This window comes from Aedes albopictus, chromosome 3 (genome assembly GCF_035046485.1).
Source record: "Aedes albopictus strain Foshan chromosome 3, AalbF5, whole genome shotgun sequence".
Classification (NCBI taxonomy): domain Eukaryota; kingdom Metazoa; phylum Arthropoda; class Insecta; order Diptera; family Culicidae; genus Aedes; species Aedes albopictus.
In genome coordinates this window covers 240,334,501-240,352,953 of record NC_085138.1, presented here as the reverse complement: position 1 = coordinate 240,352,953, position 18,453 = coordinate 240,334,501, and the positions used below count along the sequence as shown (strand labels likewise).

Sequence of the window (18,453 nt, the reverse complement as noted above, 5' to 3'; positions counted from 1 at the left end):
ACATTTGCAGTTCAATCAAAAGAAAATTGTGCTATAACTCTCGTTAATTGTAATATTAAGAAAATTGGGTGAATGTTCCAAGTAGCTTCAGTAATTCTTAATCAAATGCCCAAAAATTAAATTTTCGTCAATTTTGTTACTTGGTCTGACTTAACGCCGACCAACTGCTGCTAAGTTAACAGCGGTTAGCGATGGTTAGAAACGGATAAATGCGGATTTTCCGGTTAGAAAAGGATAGGGAAGTGGAACCATTTCGGCAGGGGTGCTATTTTGGGCACTTTTCCGCTATAACTCAGCCAATTCTGAACCAATTGACACAATTTTTGGAACGCGATGAAATACGTATAGTATCTAGCCGTGTACAAAATTTCAAGTTAATTGGTTTGGAATTAACTGAGTTATAGCGAAGAGTGCCCAAAATACCGGCCGCTGCCCAAGTGGTTCGCTACCCTATGTCATTCCCCTTGCGTGACACTCTGTTGCCAAGATTGGCAAGACATTTGAATCTTAAACCGTTTGAATGTCGTAACTCGTTCTGTCATTTTCGTTTTTTGACAATGTCATAAAACAGCGCAAAAATGTCCAGCTCAGAGCTCCAGAGTACATCACATGTACTCTTATTTCAATCTCACCAATAGAAGAAACAATAAACCATGCAATGGAGCAATCATTCGATATGAAGCAAAATAATAAATAAGTTCCAAATTATATATCCTAAAAATAATAACTTTCGGCGAATGAAATTGCATTTCAACGTTAATAATGAAATTTCTTCTTATTGCGCAAAACATTGAACGAAGGTTATAGTCCATTTTACGAACCGATTTTATGAATGAATTTTGACAGAAGGTAGTGTCCAAAAACCCGTGAAAATCAATATCATCATCCACATTGTTGTCACTTCGTAAAATGGCTCATTACTTCGGAATGAATAAAATAATTTGACAAGGTATTGACGGTTTCCCCCCTTATCGAACGCGACGATTTCAATCCGTCGCGGATGAAACCGTCGCCAGAGTCGTCGCAGTCAATCAGCAGGCGGAAGTCTGACGTTTCTCCGATCTCACTAACACAAACAACAGCAGAGGTGGTGCTTGATTCGTTGCGATGATTCAGAAATGCCGACTAGAAGTTGACAGCGCATTTTGTAATGAAAGCAACATACAATATAGCTGCTGTTCGCACGCAGACATAAAGAGGAAGCTGTGTAAATCATTGCACAGATGGAGCTAGTGATTAAAAGGAGAACCTAAGAAAAATTGGGAAAGTTGTATAGCGCATTTAGTTCCCCACTGGACTATAGACTAGTTTTCACGAGTGCGAAAACGCTAATAAAAGTGCGCGATTGCATCGAATCAACTCGGTGTCTTCAGAGCACTTGTTCACCATAGATTGAAGAAATAGTGCGCCGAAGACATCAACCTGATTTGATGCAATTTATTTACGTTTTCGCACTTATGAAGTCGCAGTTCGCAGTCCAGTGGTGAACTAAATGCGGTATATAAGCTGGCACGTCTCGGTGATTATATGCATGTTTACAAGACATTCAAAATTAGCTCATTTTCATAAGAAAACTGTCAAAGATACCTCAAAATTGTCAGGTTCCCATGAATATGCCTAAACTCGGCAATTATCTGTCAACAACAATTCAAGAATCTATCAAATTGAAAGGCCTATTTCTGCATGAACATGTCAAAAGGATCTGTCTTTTTTCCTCAAGCAATTCATGCTCCTTAAAAACTGATTAGATGGGAGCAAGCAAATCGACTGTTCCAATTGCAATGCATCTTTTTGTTGGTTTTCCATACTGGCTAGTTTGCAGCTGGGGTGTTACAATCCTATTGGACTGTTTGCGGTTCCTTGTTTGCCTTGTTCCAGTAAACTTAACGCTGCCGTGCGTGATTGGCTGACTGTCCTTTCACTTGCGTTATTTTCGGTAATTTTCGTGATAAAATTCTAAAATTTTGACCAACTCCACCGTTTGTGTTTAAGTGTTTTGTAATAAAGTGCGTGTTGTTATGAGATAGTGTCAAGAAACTTCCTTATTGTTGCATAATCTTGTGAGGTAAGTTAGGCTTTCTGTTGCTCAAAACAGCAATAGGGGAAATCGGGATAATATGCGTTTTGTGACGAACGAAAGAAAACTTTAAAATATGATGCTTATTCTCGTTGAGGTGCAGTTGAAATTCAAACCAGAAACTTGGAATCATCGCTGTCTGTCATATGCAATGGACGCGGATACTCGAGATAGAGACACTGCCTTTGATGAATGGATTTATCTGCTTTGCGGAAGTTGCCTACATCCGAATGTCAGAGCTAAAATAGTATGCCGTTTGGAGTCTGTTCATTCTTCGCTTCTTTCCATATTTTTTCTGGTGTCGACATTTTTCATGAGGGAGTCTATTACGGGGTGAAATGCACTAGTACTATAAACGTGTTCCAGTAAAATCAAAAATGAAAGGTAATTATCGGATTTGGCGCATTTCGCGCCGAGTCTTCTTGTACAGGATGCCATGCTGCTAACTAGTTGTTGCATTTGTTGAGCTCTCGTCAAGCGGTCTCACGAACACTTATCGCGGGTCAAAAGCAGATCCGTTTTATTTTGCTGGGAACAGCTGATTATCCAGGTAGGGTAAGTGAGATGCAACCTATCCTATGCGTCCTTTATTCCCAGGCACAGAAGTTGCTTGAGGCCAGCTGTCATGTTACCTACTACAAGGATGGTACAATCCTATTAGACTGATTGCAATTACTGGCTTGCATCTAACCAAACGCAGAAGATTCATAGTAGTTGTGCATCGATGGTAGTTTTCAAATTTGGTGTTTTTGTTTTTCTAATAATTTCGTAAAAATCAACCATTGAAACTTGCTCTTAGTGTGTTTTACGATTGTGTTTTTTAAGTCTAGTTATTGATAAGGAAGTCTCGTTAAAATTTCGTAATTGCTATCATTATTCAATGATTTTTTGTGAGGTAAGTGTTGCAAAAGTACTGTATTAAAATTGGTGTGTCATTTTCTGCTCAAAAAGTTGAACATATTTTTTCTAAATGCCATGCTCAAATTTTGTCTTACCCATTATTGCCCGTTGTGAAGATTTATAGATTCCGACGCAAATAAATGATTAGGCTCATTTTCAGCGTAGGTGCGTTATAAATGTTTGTTTACAATGCAAAACTATCACCAAATGTGTACCTAACAACACAGCGTAAAATATTCACCAGAACGCGGTCTGGTTTAATATCTGTGGGCCCACGCAAGAAAAATCCACGCAACTAATTTTCGCGTAGGAATCTAAACAGGTGGATTCTCCGCAATATAATTGTTTATGAAAGGTACATTTTTCACAAAAAAATGGTGTTGATACTTATCAAAATTCATTCACAGAAAAAAAAAATCATGTAAAATTCAGCGAAAAATCATGCACATAAAGGGAATGCTAGAGTTAGTGCATATTTACATGAGATGTCATGTAAAATTACGCTACGTTCGTGTAAATTTCCGCTAATAGTCACGTAACCGGTTGGTATCCATGATGGTTTACGCGATGGTTGGCGGAAATTTACACGATGATAATGTAATTTTACAATATATCATGTAAAAGTGCACTAACTCTAGCATTCCCTTTATGTACACTTAGAAAACTGTACCGAACTCGGTTGAATTTCTACCGAGTTTTTATCTGCTGAACGCTCGGTTGGCTGCTCGGTTCAATGTAGACTAACCGAGTGTTCGATTAAAAAAAATATTTCACCCTAAATGTCAAACTAACCGAATTAATCGGTTGGAAATAGAAAAAATGTCGGGGCCAACCAAACATCGGTTTAATCAAATTCAATCAAAGATGGAAATGAATTTCGGATTGCAAGATACTCTGATGTGTTCAAAAACATGATTGAGAGTTAAAGACTTCGATTGTAATGATTGTCGATGCATACTTTATTGCTCATATTCATGAAATAAAGTAATTGATAATGCTGTGGAACGCCAAATTAAACAGAAAAATGATCTTAAGGAATTCGCCAGCTACTGGAGGCCACTGCAGGCATGGGCTGGATAAAAACCTGAAAACATGTAATTGAACGCCTGTTATTTACCACATGCACAACATTACACAAATCATTGAAGTACTCACCAGTATATTTGAGTAGATTTTCTTTTATTCGCGGCAACAATACCGATAAAAAAACTTGGTTGCACTGCAATTCATTCACACCACAACAAAACAAATATGGCTGACCAAAAGTTGACCTCGGCGAGACGGTGAACCGAGTTTTCTCGGTATCTACCAACCGAATTCGTATATTTTGGGCTCAACTGTCTTGTTCGGTAGTTATGACATATAAAACTGTCAAATAAACGTCATAATCAACGAGCAGTCGGTTTCAACCAACAGAATATCGCTAATGAACCGAACTGCTCGGTATTTGATCTGCAACCGATGAAATTCGTTTAAAAATCAAACCGAGTTCGGTAATAAAAACTAAGTGTGTGTGCATGATTTCTCGCTGAATTTTAATTACATATTTTTTCTGTGTTTGCACTGAATCAGCTTCTGATTAATTATGCTGTAGTCGAACAGTTAATTATCGTCTTTCCACCTTTGAGCTGCTTACCTACTATTAGAAAATGATTGTGACGATTATTCACTTCTGGTTTTTTAGATATCTGGACCATTTTCAGACTGTTATTTTTATTCACAAACCCAACGAAAAGTCAAACCGTCTGCACGTTAAGTCCAAAAAATGAAAAACAAAATCAAACATCCTAACCGGCGAAAATCAATTTTCACGTCAAGGCAATGACCCGGCTCTTTTCCCAACTCACCAGTAAACCAGTATCCTTTTCTCTAATTCATCATCCGCTTATCACGGTGGCCGCGGGCGGTCGGCATCCAAAAATACTTTCCTTCCATATTGTAGCAGTCCATCTTCTCCCGGTCCCGGGCTTTTTTTTTGCTCCGCCCCAACCATCATTGATGAAACGATCAAGTTTATTTGGGTGGTGGTTCCACCTCAATCACCCGCGGGCATCGAGTATGTTTTGAAAGAATTTGCCAAAGAAAAACGAACAACCACTCTCCCGAGCACCCGAGGGATGGCGGGAAAAAGTTTCCCTTGACCTGGTCCTGCCGTCGTCGTAGTCGTCGTGATGCCCGCAGGTTATTCTGGCTTGTCGTTCGTCAAACCACCCACAACTCCCTGAGTGCGGATGTTGCTTCATTTTTTCCCCCATTTTTGCATGTTTTGAAATGGGGCATCTGCATGGTGGTTACCTTGAGCAGTGAAAAACTGGTCTTTTTTGCTTGTGGCGGACCCCAATGTCAGCTTCGTAAGCTAATTTGGTGAGGTCCGGCCGTCCGTCTGCAGGTTCGTGTCGTCCGGAGGTGCTTAATGAAGAATGATGACACTGGGATTCGACGTGGGAACAAAGTAAAACTGTTTACCGATCAGGGGTGGAGAAAAGGAAGAATTTTATGGGGTAGTCCATCTATCTTGTTGGAATGGAAAATGGAAGGGTCTCGGTTTGATTGCCGGAGGCGATGGCTCTGTTGCAAAGTGAGTCCTGACAGGTTGTCACCATTCAAAGAGGATCGAGATAGGATACTCATGGAAATTCATCGTTGTAGTAGCCTTATATGCGAAACAAAAGCAATCGACTGTTTAAACCTTAATTTATTTAAATAAAAGCCATTTTGTTCGGCATTTCGGTTACTGTTAGTGACCTTCATCAAGGCAATACCATCTGATTTTATACGTTTTTTTGTGAGTTTGCTTTTTGTTCGTGCGACGTTATAATATTTATTCATATTTTAACATTTAAACGTAATTTATACACATTGGTTATTGGTAGAGGAAGCTCTCTATCAATAACTGTGGAAGTGTTCATAGAGCAACATCGTCTTGTCACACTTTAGGGACGTTACGCCAAGGAGATGAAGAATACTGAGCTACTTGCTCAAGCAAGTTCCATTTCCAAGCATTTTGTTATCATATAGGTATCAACTTGAAACTGCAGTCTTCAACTTTTCGCTAGAATTATCGACGACCACCGAACACCCAGCAGACAAATTGAACATGACCGAGCACACCTTCTCCCGCTGGCTGTATTAGCATAAAGCAGCATCTGGGTGTAGTGTTACACCTAAGCCCCGCATAACAAACACATCTCGTTCGCTTCGCACCACGTAAACTCAATTCTCGAGAAAAGTGTCGTAAAATCCTCCCTTAAATCTCGCTTGATCCACCACAACAGCTGCACTCTTCCAGTCGAGTGCCAAAATATCGTTCGTTTCGGCTTCGCTTCTTTGCACCCAACCATCACGGTTATCACAGGGAGCATCGGAAATTTGAGTTGATTCCAAAGACCCCGCTCGCTCCAGTTAGGGTCGACGATGCGATGCTGCAGTCGTGGTGAGCGTTGCCAACCTAACACATCGCATCGCTCTTTCGTGTGTCATTCATCACACACCTGCTGGTGGAGTGGCGGCAGATCCAGCCTGAGCAGGTACCTGATGCCACGACGACACCCCGATATGATGAGCTGTTTTCCCCTATTTTATAGTCCCGACCCGATCATTTGCATAAACATCGTGACGCTTTCATCGACGCGACGACTTTGGGTGGGTGCACTACTGTTGGGGATGGGGTGGCATTGAGGCATATAACTTTTTGCATGATACGGGTATTGACATCATGTTGAAAAGGGATTTCAATAAGCAGGAAACCTTACCAAGTTGGCGCCAAACTTTTACTTTCATAATTATTAGCTTGTTTGCAGTTTTTTTTATTCTTCAATTTATTTACTGCTCTTTTGTCCACTAGGGAACTGCATGAACAATTCCAATTGACAGTTGCACTTACACTTTGTACGGCGTCTAGATGTACATACATACATTACATACATTAATTTGTTCCACATCACATTTAAGACAAGACATAATCAACAATAGTACGCCACAATACTCGGTTTGTGGCTGCCGCTCTCCATCCTCGGTCGCGCCCTATGCTCGCCAGGTCACGCTCCACCTGGTCCGCCCATCGTGCTCTCTGCGCTGCACGCCTTAATGTGCCAACCGGATCAGTTGTAAACACCAGCTTTGCAGGGTTGTTTGTCCGGCATTCTTGCAACATGCCCTGCCCACCGTATCCTTCCGGCTTTGGCCACCTTCTGGATGCTGGGTTCGCCGTAAAGTGCAGCGAGCTCGTGGTTCATCCTTCTCTGCCACACACCGTTCTCCTGCACACCGCCGAAGATCGTCCTTAGCACGCGTCGCTCGAGAATTCCGAGTGCTTGCAGGTCCTCCTCGAGCATGATCCATGTGTCGTGTCCGTAGAGGACCACCGGTCTTACTAGCGTTTTGTACATGGTGCATTTGGTGCGTGGATGAATCTTTCTCGACCGCAGTTTCTTCTGGAGCCCGTAGTAGGCCCGACTCCCGCTGATGATGCTCCTCCGAATTTCACGGCTTACGTTATTGTCAGCCGTCAATAAGGATCCGAGGTAGACGAATTCCTTCACCACCTCGAAAGTATCCCCGTCTATCGTAACATTACTACCCAGACGGATCCGGTCGTGTTCGGTTCCGCCTACCAGCATGTACTGTGTACAGCTCTGTCACCGTTCCAAATGTTCTGGCAAAAATGTCCATGTCGTCCGTAAAGCACACAAATTGACCGGATTTTGTGAAAATCGTTCCCCAGCTGTTCAGCCCGGCACGTCGCATCACACCTTCCAGAGCGATGTTGAAGATCAGGCATGAGAGTCCATCACCTTGTGTCAGTCCCCGGCGAGATTCGAATGAACTGGCGGAAATCCTTACCCAGTTTTGCACACCATCCATCATTGCTTTCATCAGTCTAGTCAGCTTCCCAGGAAAGCCGTTTTCGTCCATGATTCTCCATAGCTGTGCGTGGTCGATACTGTCGTATGCCGCTTTGAAGTCGATTCACAGGTGATGCGTTGGGACCTGGTATTCACGGCATTTCTAGAGGATTGACCGTACGGTAAAGATCTGGTCCGTTGTCGACCGGCCGTCGATGGAGCCGGCTTGATAACTTCCCACGAACTCATTTGTTTTAGGTGACAGACGACGGAAGATGATCTGGGATAGCACTTTGTAGGCAGCTTTCAAAATAGTGATCGCCCTGAAGTTCTCACATTCCAAATGGTCGCCTTTCTTGTGAATGGGGCAGATTACCCCTTCCTTCCACTCCTCCGGTAGCTTTTCGGTCCCAGATCCTGACTATCAGCCGATGCAGACAGGTGGCCAACTTTTCTGGGCCCATCTTGATGAGTTCAGCTGCGATACCATCCTTACCAGCTGCTTTGATGGTTTTGAGCTTGTGGATGGCATCCTTAACTTCCCTCAGCAAAACTCAATTGGTTGTATTTTCATGAAAGCGGAACCCAGCCCAACTGAAACTCAATCTTTTGGGAATTGAAATCGACCAATCTTTGACTTCGAAATACCTTGGGGTCTGGTTTGATTCAAAAGGCACTTGGGGTACCCAAATCAAGTATTTGGTGCAAAAATGTCAACAAAGGATCAATTTTCTACGCACAATTGCCGGAACATGGTGGGGTGCTCACCCGGAAGACCTCATAAAACTTTACAAAACGACTATTCTCTCTGTTATTGAGTATGGCTCTTTCTGCTTCCACTCAGCACCAAACTGCCACCTAATAAAGCTGGAACGAATTCAATATCGTTGTTTGCGTATTGCCCTTGGCTGCATGCACTCAACGCATAATGCGAGCCTAGAGGTCCTGGAAGGGGTGAAACCTCTCCAGAACCGCTTCTGGGAACTCTCGCTAAGGTTACTTATCAAGTGTGGAGTGAGCAACACACGCGTTATTGAAAACTTCGAAGAAATGCTCAGTTTGAACACTCAGTCAAAATTCATTAGAATCTATCTGTTCTACATGTCGTCTGACATAAGCCTACCAAGTTATAACCCTCCTCGTGTACACTTCACCAATGACAGTTCCTCTGTTAAATACGATCTGTCCATGAAACAAGCTATTCAGGGAATACCAGATCAACTTCGGTGTATATCTATTCCTCGCATTTTTAACGAAAAGTACCAAAATGTCAATTCCTGTAAGAGATTCTTCACTGATGGGTCTCACATAAATGGATCCACTGGTTTCGGTGTCTTCAATGAAAATTTCACCGCCTTCCGGAAACTTCAAGCACCTTGTTCTGTTTATGTTGCTGAGCTGGCAGCAATTGACTTCGCTTTGGGGATGATTTCCAACATGCCCGCAGACCATTTCTTCATCTTCTCGGATAGCCTTAGTTCTATTGAGGCACTTCGGTCGATGAAACCTGTAAAGCATGCATCTTACTTTCTTACAAAAATAAGAGAGCAGATGTGTGCACTGGTCGAAAGATCATACAAGATTACCTTTGTATGGGTCCCCTCACATTGCTCAATTTATGGCAATGAGAAGGCGGATTCTCTCGCAAAGGTGGGCGCTCAGGAAGGCGAGATCTATGATAGAAGAATTTCCCATGATGAATTTTTCTATTTGGTTCGTCAAAGTTCTCTTCAAAGTTGGCAACATGATTGGCGAGATGGCCAACTGGGACGGTGGTTACATTCTATTATTCCTAATGTTTCTTTGCGAGCGTGGCATTACGGTTTGGATGTAGGTCGAGACTTCATACGCGTGATGTCAAGACTCATGTCCAACCATTACTCGCTAGGCGTACATTTACATAGAATAAATCTTGCGCTCGACAATCTTTGTACTAAGTGCGGTTCCGGTTATGATGACATTGACCACGTAGTTTGGCAATGCCCGGATAATGACGCCTCCAGAGCGCTACTATTGGATACCCTTGAGGCCCGAGGTAGACAACCCTTTGTTCCAGTAAGAGATGTGTTGGGAACCCGTGATCTTATCTATATGCGGTCCATTTATGATTTCCTTCGCATGTGTTGTATAAAGGTTTAATCACCCTGTGTTTTTTTCGCTTCAGTTTTTTTTTCTCTGTGTTTTGTCCTTTTGTGTTATGTTCCTGGCCATCCGGCAGATGAGAATCCGTGACAAGCCCATGCCAACACCAGAGGCGACACCAAAAGCCATTATACCTCCCGGATGTGCTACTGCAAACCCTGAAACCTTATCCTGACCATGCCTTTCCTTAAAAATTATGTGACCCGCTAACCTCGAGCAGCCACGAGTACCCTGGCCTCCTCCCAGTACTAACCTTGACATAAGAAAGCAATAACGTTGTATGTAATAGAATACAAAAAATGAATCTCGGCTCCGTAAAGCGTTGCACGCGATTGAGCCATAAATAAACGAACTAGTTAAAAAAAAAACTTCCCTCAGCGTGGGAGTTGGTTCATTTCCGTCTTCCGCTGCACTGGCGTCGTCGTTTCCTCCGCTGCCGTGGGCTTCCGTGCCTACGTTCTTTACGCCGTTCAGGTGCTGATCGAAGTGCTGCTTCCACCTTTTGATCACCTCACGTCCGTCCGTCAAGAGGCCTCCGTCCTTATCCTTGCATATTTCGGCTCGCGGCACGAAGCCGTTGCGAGATGCGTTGAGCTTCTGATAGAACTTCCGTGTTTCTTGGGAACGGCACAGCAATTTCATTTCTTCACACTCCCCTTCTTCCAGGCGGCGCTTTTTCTCCCGAAAAAGGCGGGTCTGCTGTTTCCGCTTCTGTTTATAACGTTCCACGTTCTGTCGAGTCCTTTGCTGCAGCATTACCGCCCTCGCTGCGTTCCTTTCCTCCAAAACCATTCTGCACTCTTCGTCGAACCATTCGTTCCGTCGATTCCGTTCCACGTACCCGATGGTGCTCTCGGCTGCGTTGTTGATGACTGCTTTCACTGTACTCCAGCAGTCCTCTAGAGGGGCCTCATCGAGCTTGCCCTCTAGATGTATTCTATTTCAATTCAACTATATCGAACAGGTTGCCTTTGCGCTGCTGTCACTTTTCTACCCTGTCCATGGTAGAATGATAAGCATGAGGATGTTGATGTCTGGCTCTTGTTCCTTTTCCAGTCCGGTTGGATAGTCCAGCCCTTCTCAAACTTCTTAACCGACGTGCGTATTTTATTTCCTATGGAGCTGGTGGGTCACGACCCAGACTTTGAGAAACGCGGGAGTAGTCCATTATGAGTTGCCGTTAGCCGATATCCAAGTTTCCGGATCCGTTAGAGTATATGCTCAGAAGAGAGTCAGGTGTCAGCTGTTCTCAGGGGGGACGAGCAACTGACGAAAAATTGCAAGTGCCGGGGCTGGGATCGAACCCATAACTATCCACTTATGAAGTAAACGTGTGACCACTACGCCACGAGCCTTGGCAACAGCAGTTTTTTTTTCACGACCATGAATGTTCCCAGTCAACACATAAAGATTATATTAGCCCTGTGGCAATTGTAAGAACGATAAGGGGCTGTCCATAAACCACGTGGTCATGAGGGGGGGGGGGGTTCTGCCGATGACCATTTTGTATGGACAAATATAATTTTTTGAATGGACTAATGACCACGCGGGGGGGGGGGGGGTTGAAAAGTCCCAAAAAAATGACCACGTGGTTTATGGACAGCCCCTAAGTGTTACGTCTTGTCTCGCGCGTCGCGTCTTGCGAATGACGTGTACCTAGTTCTTACGTTAGTAAAACAAACCAAAAAGACTTGATGATAATCCTGGAAAAAAAATCCGCTAGAATTTCCAATGGAATCCATGGAGTAACTCTTGCAGGAATTCCTGGAATAGTTCCTGGAACAGTTCGTGAAAAAATGCCTGTAACAATATGTAATCACTGGAAGAAATCTTTTGGGGATCTAGAAAAAAAATCCTTAGAAGGATTTATGCAGGAAACCCTGGATGAAGCTCTGAAGGAACCTACGGAAGGCTTACAAAAAAAAAACTTTATAGAAATTTTAAATGTTACCACTGGCAGATTTTTTAACAGAATACCTGGAAAAAATTCTGAATGAATTCCAAATTTCTAAAAATAACTTTCTGAAGGAAACATTAGTCGAATTTCTAAAGAAATCCATACAAGATCTTCTGAAAAATCCATAGACGAATTTCTGAAGGAATTTTTTGATTTCTAATGGAATGTCTGCAGTATTGCAGAATCCATGGAATAATTACTGAGTAAATCAATTGAAGAGTATCTACATACCTCATCCTTAAAGATATTTTTCAGGAATCTCTAAAATAAATAGAAAAAAAACTTTGGAACTCCAAAAAATAGTGCAATACAATTCTTGGAAAATATCGGGAGGAATCTTTTGGATAATTTCTGAATAAACCCCTAGATAACTGCCTGATTCTTCCCTGGAGAAATTTCTGAAAGAATTGAGAAATTCCTTCGAGAAATTTCAAGAAAAATCTCCAGAGAGAATGTTTTATTTGATTTTTTTAAAAGAATCCCAAAAAAAGTTTCTGACAGAATTTCTAGAGAAATTCTTAGGGAATTTTCCAAAGAAAACTCTTGAATAATTTCTGAAATATGTTTTGAAAGATTTTCTGAAGGAAATCCAGCAAACAATTCTGAATGAATACCTGGTAAAATTGAGTTTCCGATCTCAAGTCCCGTTTCGTTGCTGGGATCGTTGCCGTTGGCCTCGTTTCATATTATTCCTTTACTGATTTTCTTTTGCAATTCTTTTTTACGGCTGATTCGCATATCTGAACAACAATCGCGTACTTTCCGAAGGATCATAGACACTGTTGAGCTTAGAGCCACTACTCCTGGTGAACAGATGCTCAGATTTGCAGAAGAAAACTCCCGTTCCTGTTAGCCTACGACCAAAGTTCCCACCGGGGTTTGTTACCCATCTTCTAGTTGACTTAGTGCATCACAGAATTTTCATGGGATTCATTGACTTTTCGGTTTTCAATTATTTTTTGCCTCGCGTTTTTTGAAGTGATTCTGTAGTGAGTCAGCAGAAAAAGTATCATCACCCTCACCACGAGTGAGCATATGGGATGATACATTTTCATACATGCGCTTTGGTGACCAAGTTTTATCATTTTGAAATTTCGAGCGAAATTCCAATAATGCTGATGACGGACTACGCGTCCTTAAGGTTGCTCGCAGTTTCCATCCGGTATCACGGAGACGTAGAGATAGCAGTTGTTGGGAAGAGGCTTGTAATTTCAATGATAGTTAGCTTTTACCGTGCCGTCAGTACCTCATTCAGTATAAACAATCAAGTCTTTTGGATCAAAATTGACCTACTTATATGACATTCAAGAAAGTCTCTATCCCTGCAAGGTGGATCAATCTGTTTTTATTCCACTGCACAAATTCCACTCACCTGTGTCGTTCAGGACGAGCCAGTTGTTGCCATTCCGTGACGCGATAACATGCTGTGGGAGGACGGACGGTGGTATTATCAAGTCGGGACAGTGTGAGCCAGCCAGCCATCCAATAACCACCCGAAATGGGAACGAGTTGACGATGGTGAATGTTTATGTAGTACCTACCTACTGATTGCCCGTGTTGAAAGTGTGTAAAAGTTATAGTTCTCATCTGTTCCCGCACAGGGGGGTTGATCGTTGAAGCGATACCTCACCACCAATGTTGCACCACATCAAAATGATTATGCCCATTCCGACGTTTCGGGGAATGGTTATTTAGTATAAAGTTAAATTAGTACTTCAGGCACCCCAAATACTCGGTGCAGTTTTATGATAGTCTGATGTAAAGCTCCACCTTCAAGCGGTATATTAAGCCATTTTCATAATTCCATAACTACACCAGCTGTCATCAAAGCCCAGTGCGATGTTTAGCATAAATTCCCAGCGAAAACTTTGGCCATTACACGACATCAATAAACACGTTTCCGTGTCCTCGCACACCACAACAACAACAACATCAACGATTGCAACCGAGTCGTGTCCTGGTGGAGCCAAATGTGTGGAGTTGTCGTTTTACCTCCATGCGCGGTGTTGGGTGTGGCAAACCCAGAAGCGCTCATTTTGCATTCCAAGTTTGGTAATTAAACGTTAATTACAATTCGGACGATTATGTTCACGGTTTGTATCGTGACTCTTGCCGGGTTGTTGGGTAATTTAAACTCTCATTCGGGCTGCTTCAGTCGTCACAGGTATAGTTCTTGTGGGTATTAATATCTAATTTACTGCCTTTTGTAGCAGTTCTTGTCGAGTAAGTTGAAATTTATTGTCGCAAATAAAAGCTGTACTTGTACGAATCTTGGCTATATTTGACCTGGGACTGAATCGGTGTCATAGGTCCAGATCCCTGGATTGAATTTTTTACACGGTCGAATGGACTTTGGCAGCAATAAAAGTTCACCGTGTGTCTTCAAAGCTGTAAGTCACAACTGCTGCAGGTCGTAAATTTTTATTTCGAACAAAAATGTTTAATTACCAATAACGTTTTTACGGTATGTTCCACAAATTTAATTATAAAAATACAGCTTTCCGCTAGCGAAGAACAGTTAGGGTAAATGTACCAATAGTGGTGCTATTAGTAGCTCCTTGTAGTAAAATAATTGAATAAAATTGATAATACCACAAAATAAAAAGTCTGAAAGCGGTTATCGGTAGTATTCCACTTGAACTTGCTAGGAAAAATGTAAAAACCATTGTTTATTTCAGTTTTTGCTAATAAATCACTTGCACCAACTATAGGTACACGGTTCCTATTATGGAGGTAGAATTTAACATTGGTTCCTATAGTGGCGCATCCCATTGAATTCTTATGGGACCCACCACTATAGGAACACTACCACCACTATAGGTGCAAAGGAGCAGAAAAATTAAGGAAAATAATTGTTTAAAATAGGTTTTTCGGCAAACCCATCTCACAAAACTGTATTAATGTTATTAATTAGGTATGATGCATCTATTAAAAATGTCATTTGCAAGCTTTTTGGTAGAAATGATGATAAATTGCCACTACCACCACTATTGGTACTACCTCCACTAAGGGAGCTTTTACCCTAAGTAAATAATTTGCCATTCCGACCATTCCGATATGAGACGCTCTGACCGTTCTCCGACTACTCCAACCATGTAAAGCTTGTTATAGTCCTCCACCGAAACTAGGACAGAGCTTATACTGATGCTACTGCTAGATACCCTTAATTGAGCGTATCGTGTTGCTCGTAACGACCCGAAAGGGTAAACGAAGTTGCACTTTAGCAGTTTAACATGCCATGGCGAAGGGTCGTTCGGGACGAGATTACCGGTCATCGCATTTTCTGCGATGGAATGTGATTTTAATTCGGTTGAAAGATATAAACCAACAAGTTTTATATCTTGATGCCATTTAGTGATCATTTAGAATTCATTGTAACTGGCTAGGTTGAAGATGCTGAAGCTCAATGGTCTATATGTTGTATTCTACCACAAAAAGAACACAAAGGTGCGAACGACCCGACATCCCCGTCGCTGATTACATTCACCCGTTAAAAATTGAAATAAATCGCGTTTAAAGCAAAAAATATAACCAGAGAAAAGCACATCTCAAAGGCACCGCAAAGCAACAGACTACTGTCCGTCCGCAATGGGGCCCATCTCGGTATCTCATCGTATCCATTCAATTAAACAGCTTTAATTAAAAGCAAACGTCCGTCGTTGCCCGGCCGCCACGCACCCGGTTCCAGATCATCTCCGGTTTAGGGAGAGAGGTCTGGGCGTCTGCTGAATGGATCTGTAGAGACGAACAGGGCAGAAGGTGGTTGGCAGTAATTATGATTTACAGTGACTTTGTGTTAATGGCTACAACCATTTCTATGCTACTGGGTCTAGGGATGTAGTACCAGTAGTACCGGCACCGAAAATACCGGTATTACCGACTATTTTTTGGTACCGAAATACCGGTACTGACTGAACCTGAGTACCGGTACTTTCGGTACCGTGAAATCTCTCCTGAAGTGATGAAATCCTGTCATTAGGGGCTGTCCATAAACCACGTGGTCATGAGGGGGGGGGGGGGGGGGGTTTGGCCAATGACCATTTTGTATGGACGAATAAAAAAATTTGTATGGACTAATGACCACGCGGGGGGGTTGAAAAGTCCCAAAAAAATGACCACGTGGTTTATGGACAGCCCCTTACTATAGTCAATACTTATGCAATAGAAATAAACGAAAATCTTTAAAACCAAGTACAACATTAAAAACAAGCATTTCATATATGAAACCTTTCTGAAATTCCAGGATATCATAGCAATGATAAAATTAATGAACGTTAAATTTTGGAAATTTCGGGTTTTCTTGTACCGACTTTTCAAACTCTCTAAGCAGAATATCCTTTTCGAATAAGATTTCTTGTTATTTCTTCGAAATCTAAAATTTTCAACATCAAGGGAAAAAATCAGTCAAATCTTCTTCTGTCTTCACCTAGCAGCTATATCTATCTGATTTTGGTTCGTGTAAGGCTGTTCCTGAATCATTTAAGACTCACCAATATACTGCCTGTGAAACTGCGCAGAAGCGAAACAAAAGTTCCAAAAACAGTTTCATACAACTAATTTATTTTTATGTTTTTATCTGTCCATATTTTTTTTGTTTAATTTAGTATTTTCTGGTTAGATTCTATGACATCCCTATAAACTGGAATTTACAAAAGCCTTGTAGATTGTAGATTGTAAATTGTCTGTGCAAAATAGATTACTTTTAATTTTAGTGAAAAATTTCCAGTACCGGTATTTTACCGGTACTACCGGTACTGTAAGCCCCAGTACCGAAATACCGGTACTCACCAAAAGTGCTCGGTACTGCGACTCCTAACTGGGTCGAGTCGGGACTGGAGGGGACAGGGTCGCCGCAATCTAACACTTTTCAGTCGGTTTTTTTTTCTATCGATGATGTTGTTTTTCTTGGGCTGTTGTCATTTTTTTGTGTTTTCAAAAGAAGGACGAAAATGAAGGAGGTGGATAAAGGATATTTTTCAGATAAATCTGAAAAGGCTAAGCAAAAAAATAAAATATTGCTTGAAATGTATCTTAATGTTTTGAAATGGACGACTGAAAGGAGAATCACAGAGATAAGAAGAAACAAAGAAAGACATAAAAGTTGGAATATAGAAAGATTTGAATATGTAAAAATAGGAATGAATAAATATTGAAAGATGGGAAAATAAAAGAAGAGAATAATAGGGATTTTACTATTATTGGAGAAATGGTGAAATGATGACGCAGACAACCAATTTGTACGTATAATATACCACCCTTATTCGCATAACAGTCCCATGTTTGCTGTGTTTTCCATTTACATGAGACTGTTGAGCGAATGGGGGCAGTACAGTTTATATCTTTGTTATATGATCTTCTATGTACCTATGTACTAATGTATGTTAAAATGTACTTATAAAGTTTAAATTTCTCTTTCCAGGTACGCATTGCAGTATGTGCAGACTTTTTTGATATCCGATAATGAGAAAAGATGCTAACATAAGTGTTTAATTACAGTAAGTAACTAGAGCCATTTGCCAAATGGGTTGGTCAGTAATTTAAATATATCTGTGTTTGGTTTAATCTTCAGAAAACATTTTTCAGTTTGTAACATTATTTTACATTTCCTTTGTTTGAATTTCATTTCTAGTGAAATTATGCAATACAGTTAGATATGCACTGAAAATCTTGAAGAGGTTGTTTCGTTAAGTTTTACTTGGATTCAAACTCCAGTGTTTAAGAGAAAAAAGAGAAGATGAAACATTCGAATCGGTAGTTTAGAGCTCATATATTGAACGCATCATGACTCGGGATTCCTGTGGTAGCTCAGCCTAATATTGATCAGATGTTTCAAAATTTCTGAACGTTTTACTACGATAGTCGCAGTCTTTAATCAGTTCTCGCGGTCTCAAGGGGCTTCAGAGGGGTTTACTAAAAGTGCTTCAGGAAACTTCAGCAGCTTTATAGGGTTTTCAGGGCGCTTCAGGAGTATCCAGGGAATTTCTGGCAATTGAAGAAAGTTTCAGGGGGTTTTAGGAGATTTAAAGGGATATCTGGAGACTTCAGAAGGGCTCCAAAAGGTTGCATGTAGGTTTCAGGTTTTGCTTTTCTCGTACACCGAAGTGTACTGAAAGGCTATATGGTCACTCAAAAAAAGAATTGTCGATAGAAGGCTCGGAGAGTCGAGTCACATATACACTGAAAGACGGCTTGCGGTAGAAATGAGGGTCAATTAAAATACACAACGCCACTAAATTTTGCAGACTGATTTTCGTTTCGTTTCAACAGATAAAGGTTTTCAATTTTACCATGGACCAGATTTACAATTGAACAAAGTTTCTGTTGGCAGCCGGATTCGAACCAAGAACCTTGAGATTATCAGGCTTACATGCTACCGGGGGCTCTCGAACTGGGCTATCGAACTGGTTGATAAGGAAGGAAACAAAACGCATACAAGAAGCGTTTGTGGATCGTTGATCTCGTTTTGCCATGGCAAATTTAAATACGTTTTTATGGTGATCATTACCGCAAGCTGTCTTTCAGTGTACCAATCA

At 41.5% G+C, this 18,453-nt stretch overlaps 1 protein-coding gene across 6 annotated transcripts in view; it reads left to right on the top strand.

The window, feature by feature from the left end:
* LOC109409390 (fat-like cadherin-related tumor suppressor homolog) overlaps nucleotides 1–18,453 on the top strand; it is a 1,285,617-nt gene that overhangs the window by 718,675 nt on the left and 548,489 nt on the right. Inside the window, exon 1 of one of the 6 annotated variants that reach the window (XM_062859765.1) lies at nucleotides 17,353–17,415. The exons of the other annotated variants lie outside the window; for them this stretch is intronic. The gene's annotated coding sequence lies outside the window, so the exon portion shown is untranslated. Of the gene's footprint in view, nucleotides 1–17,352; nucleotides 17,416–18,453 lie in introns of those variants that run through there. 6 annotated transcript variants of the gene reach the window in all.